The sequence below is a fragment of the Alosa alosa genome, unplaced genomic scaffold (assembly GCF_017589495.1).
Source record: "Alosa alosa isolate M-15738 ecotype Scorff River unplaced genomic scaffold, AALO_Geno_1.1 AALO_1.0_unplaced_914, whole genome shotgun sequence".
Lineage (NCBI taxonomy): Eukaryota > Metazoa > Chordata > Actinopteri > Clupeiformes > Clupeidae > Alosa > Alosa alosa.
This window is the reverse complement of record NW_025963110.1, coordinates 1-4,933: the sequence shown is the minus strand read 5'-3', so window position 1 is coordinate 4,933 and position 4,933 is coordinate 1. Positions and strand designations below refer to the sequence as shown.

The following is a 4,933-nucleotide window of genomic DNA, read 5'->3' as shown; positions in this document are numbered from 1 at the left end:
ATAGACATAGAGATGTGTTTTCAACACATTCGTTTTAAGAGTGCACTTTATAGTCCAGTCATTTTATGAAAAAAGGTTGAACAAATTGCAACAGAAGCAAACTTAACTGATTTTGTATCCTCAATATGTCCTGAGTAAGGGAAAAAAGCCCCGAAGAATCTCAATAGGGGAAAGTTTAGAAAAAGACCTAAATATACCCTATTTATGCGCCTATTCAGTATTTTTCTCACGCGAATAGGGGAAAAAATTAACCTTCACATATCACCTTGACAATTACTGAGTTGATTACTTACATCAAGACAAACAAAAAATGTATTACAAGTTTTTTGAAATTGTTTGTTAACATGGGCAAACAGGGCATAATGTAATTACATATAGCTAATTTGTATAAATACCACAACGGAGCTAAAAAATTTTTTTATTAAAAACTGGATATACCAAAAAACGTTGATGTAATCGCGTCCTGCCAGGACTTTTACGGGCTTTTCCCAAATCACGGAATAACGCCGGCCTTACGGTATAGTACCATCCGGCAAGTGCAAAGGACCCTAGGGTGAAATTACTCAACCATCGCTTTAAGCACCATGGGTTGGCACTTCTCACCTTGGTAAACTTTTCAAAGCTTCCAATGTGATGCTGGGAGCAGGACTCTTCTCTCAGCCCCTCTCTTAACCTCCTTTCCGGCGCATTTGCACATAATCCCAGAGTCCATATCTCCTCCATCTGTGGACAGAGAAAAAAATAATTTACCAGCGAAATGGTCGCTTCAGAGATGATTTCATTTCTATAGAGTTGTCACCCGAAATGTATTTCAACATATTCTGCATTACCTTTGTCGTAGTAAACGCTCATGTCTACATCCCAGTCATCTGCAGTTTGCTCATCAAAATCTAAAAAAGGGGGAAAATGTTTTAGTACTTCAAAGCAAAGTCCATGGCAAGGTGACTCCCAAGATAACATGGCATCCTGAGAGCTAAATATGGCACAAGCGATTATAATCAGCCAATATTATGTTGTTAACACCAAGATTGTGGTTGCCTTATTTAATAAAACACTGGAAATTGGCACCGTATCTGTTACAGCTCCAGGGAGTCTACCTTAAAGGAGAATTCCGGTGTGATATTGACCTAAAGTGTATTGAAACATGATACCGAGTGTGAACGTTCACACTCTGTATCATGTTTCAATACACTTTTAATCAATATCACACCGAATTCTCCTTTAATTACTTGTAAGGTTGAACTATAAACCTTGCTCATAGCACTGGAAAATTACTGCCCATTTATCGGTATTTCATCTGATGTCATTGTCACTCATGATTTCTTTCATACTATGATGTATACTAACAAAGTAAACTGAGCATAAAAAGATATTTCCAAATACAGGTTATTCTAACACTTCTATACACACATACAATATACCTTTTATACAAAATACTTTTAATTAATTTTTAAAGTTGAGCTGGCTCTTGAGCACAATAATTACATTACTTATAATTCTTCTTATGAGTACATGACAACAAACTACTTGAAATTGAACTTCAACTTGTATGACATAAATTCCCACACTTGAACACATATGCTAGAAAGCGAGCTAGCCATGGGGCTATAGCCCAGAGGTGTTTGAACCTTTTTTTATATACATGTATATACTTATATTTACTTTTTCTGCTGTAAGTGCATGTTGTGTGTGATGTCTTGGGGAAAGGGGAAATTCAAGGTCTCAGTAGCATACAGACATCACACACAACATCAATAATGTATGTATGTATGCATGTATGTATGTATGTATCTATCTAATAAATGAGGTTTCCTTTGTGGGCGATATTTACTCTGCATACACTGACCATATTCACATGGTGAGAGAGTAACCAAACAGATATACAGTAGCAGGAGCCTACCTCCCTCCTCCTCCTGCCAGTACTGGGCGTCTGTGTAGAAGACCAGGCCGGATCCTCCCTTCTCCCACTTGAGCTCAATCTCCTCCTCGTACAGCCTCTCCTTGCTGCGCTCCTGACTGGTCACATCCTCATGCAGAGCCTCGTGCCTTTCCCACTCCTCACAGCGGTCATCGTCCTGCACCATGCACACACACACGCGCACACACACAGATTTATATACACATTGTACCATACAAAAGAAGTTGGTAGAACTCTAAATCCTTGAATATTCTGTGTCTGCTTCATCCTTGTATAGAAGTACACTTCGGTAGACGTGATGCAGACATAGAAGTATTGCTGATACAGATGATCATCTTATAATCAAACTATCTGTTGACACTGTTAACAACAATTAATGCTTAAGGTTAAGGTTAGGGGTTGGATTTGGTTACAGTGATGTTCAGTAATTGTTCAACAACAATTTTACATACTGAACTTGAATCTTAACAGATGATCTGTTGGTCTCTGTGGATGGACTATCCAAGTTAAGAGTCTATATATCTAGTGGTTTTAACATTATGAATATTATGAGGAGAATTAAACACCCCATGTAAGATACTGCATTTTTAGTACTGAAGGTGCGGTGAAAAGTTTGGGCCTAACACTAGTGTTCACAAGACAGGCATGTAAAAAGACCAACCATAGCCAAGTTGGCACCGATAAAGTTGATAAGATGCATAGCCATTCAAATGTAAGGACTTGGCTATCTGTAGTGAGCACTATGCAACATTTTAAGATGCATAAGATGCATATCCATTCTAATGTAGGGACTTTTTAGTCCTGGAAGCCACTCACATCATCAGCATCAGACTGAGCAGCATCCTCCTCTTCCTCCTCTGGCTCAGGTTCCTCCTCTCTCTGCAGGGTGCTCATGGAACCCGGAGGAGCCCCGCCTCCAACCAGAGGAGGAGGCACTTTCCCAGGGCCACAGATCGCGGGACCTCTGCCGCGTGAACACGCTCTCTTCCGTGGGGCTGGAGATCATCTCACCGGAGCCCTGGTAGTGGTAGGGCACGTTGCCGTAGCGTCGGCTGGAGCCCGTCTTGGGGAAGATGAGGCCAAGCTTTATGGATGAGGCTGGCAGATGGACAGGCTACTGGAGCTGTAGAAAGACGCTGACTGGCGTGCCCACATTACCGGCAGGCATCAGGGAGGGAGGGTTAAGCTCAGGCATCGCCTTCAAGTCGGCTTCGGTAAAGTTTTCGCTCAGGGCCACTCGGCGCCGCTGCTCCGCCTTTGTCTTATATGGAAAGGTGTCATCACCTAAGGTCAAAGAGAATACTGATGCTTCAGTCACGTTGGTAAACTTAAGGTGATGATACATGGGGCAACGAGCAATGTTGCTGGGCAATCATTTAACCAGTTCCATTTATTCTAATTGGATGATCATGACAATATGCCTACTGATGATTAAAGTTCTCCAGAAAATAAATTGTTGTCCAATATTAATGGGAACATGCAAGAACCACAATAATGCGAAACATTGCCTAGCAACATCGCTCAAAAAGTTGCCCCATGAATCATCAGCATGGGGCATCAAGCAACAGGACTATGTTAACAGTAATAATTTGATTATTGGATTGTTTGAAGGTTGCAGTGTAGATTGTGGTTCGCTTGTATTGAGTAACTCCTGGCCTCTGCTACACACATGTACACACATATGATACCGCTAGGTCTGACAGCGCATTCCATTGTAGGCTACAATTATTTCTGACGAAACTTGTCTAGTTGTATTAAAATGCAGATGCAAAGTTAGAGCGTTTCATCTGATTCACATGATACAGAGTTACCAAGTATTAGCTGTTACTCTCCACATTTAAAGTGTAACAATGTAACCACACCACGAATAACGTCCGAATCAGACACTCACCACTCTGAGGCGAAACTCGTACTCTTCTAATGACACAACACTTTGCAAGCCAGTTTCCCTTTGAATCGATCCACTGGTTTCCTGAGTACATTTTAACGAACCGGTGTGTGTCCTTGGCGTGTACTGACACCACACAACAACAAAATTTCACATTTTTCACGTCTTTGGCCGCACTTTGGGGATCTTCCGTCGGGCTATTCTCATCATCCTCGTTGTTAATGATCTGTGGTGTCGCTTCTGTCTCGGACTCTTGAGTTTTCCGTTCATTGACGGAACTTGCGGTCTCTTTTTGGATCTCTGGTCGATGACGGTAGTGAAAACAAATGAATCCGCCACTTTCGATAAATTGACTGAAGTAGTTTCGGAGGTCAGCGGATCTAAATTTCACTGGGATCTTCTTCTTCTTCTGTCAGGTTTTATGGCAGTTTACAGGCAAAGTGTATTACCGCCATCTACTGGACTGAGATGCAATCAATTGGATGTTATTTCAAGGAAAATCATAAAAATAAAAATAAAATAAATCATAAAAAAAAAAAAAAATAATAATAATAAATAAATAAATAATAAAAAAACAACCAACTAAATCCTATTTGCTAATTGTGTTTCTTTGATAAATGTGATGACAGCACTAGTGATGTTTCCTGATCTAGGCTCACCTAATAAGGTGTCTAAAGAGAAGGCTTTCTTGGCTGCGCTCACTTCCCTCTTTAGCTTTTCTCTTTGTCTGGAGAATCTTAAGCATTTTAAAAAGAACATGATCTACATCCTCTCTCATTCCACAAAACTCACATTTTCCAGTTGGATGTTTATTTACAACATGTAAGCTATTATTCAAACCAGTATGGCCTATTCTCATCCTTGTAAACCAAACCTCCTCTTGTCTGTTTGGGTACATAGGTTTGTTATTTAGGATATTCTTTTTTATATTATTATATAATGTCTACCTTTCTTCTCCTTATCCCATTCAGCTTGCCATATTAAGTTAACTTTGTGTTTGATGATTACCTTTAACTTCTGATCTGCTGAGAGGAATGTTTAACTGAACTTCCTCTTCCTTAGTTGCCTCTTTTGCCAGCTTGTCTGCTTCCCTCATTACCACCAACTCTTTATGAGCAGGTACCCAT

At 40.3% G+C, this 4,933-nt stretch overlaps 1 pseudogene; it reads right to left on the bottom strand.

Annotated features, from left to right (window-relative positions):
- Positions 1-603: 603 nt before the first annotated feature.
- LOC125290803 lies at positions 604-4,215 on the bottom strand (annotated as a pseudogene).
- Positions 4,216-4,933: the final 718 nt, after the last annotated feature.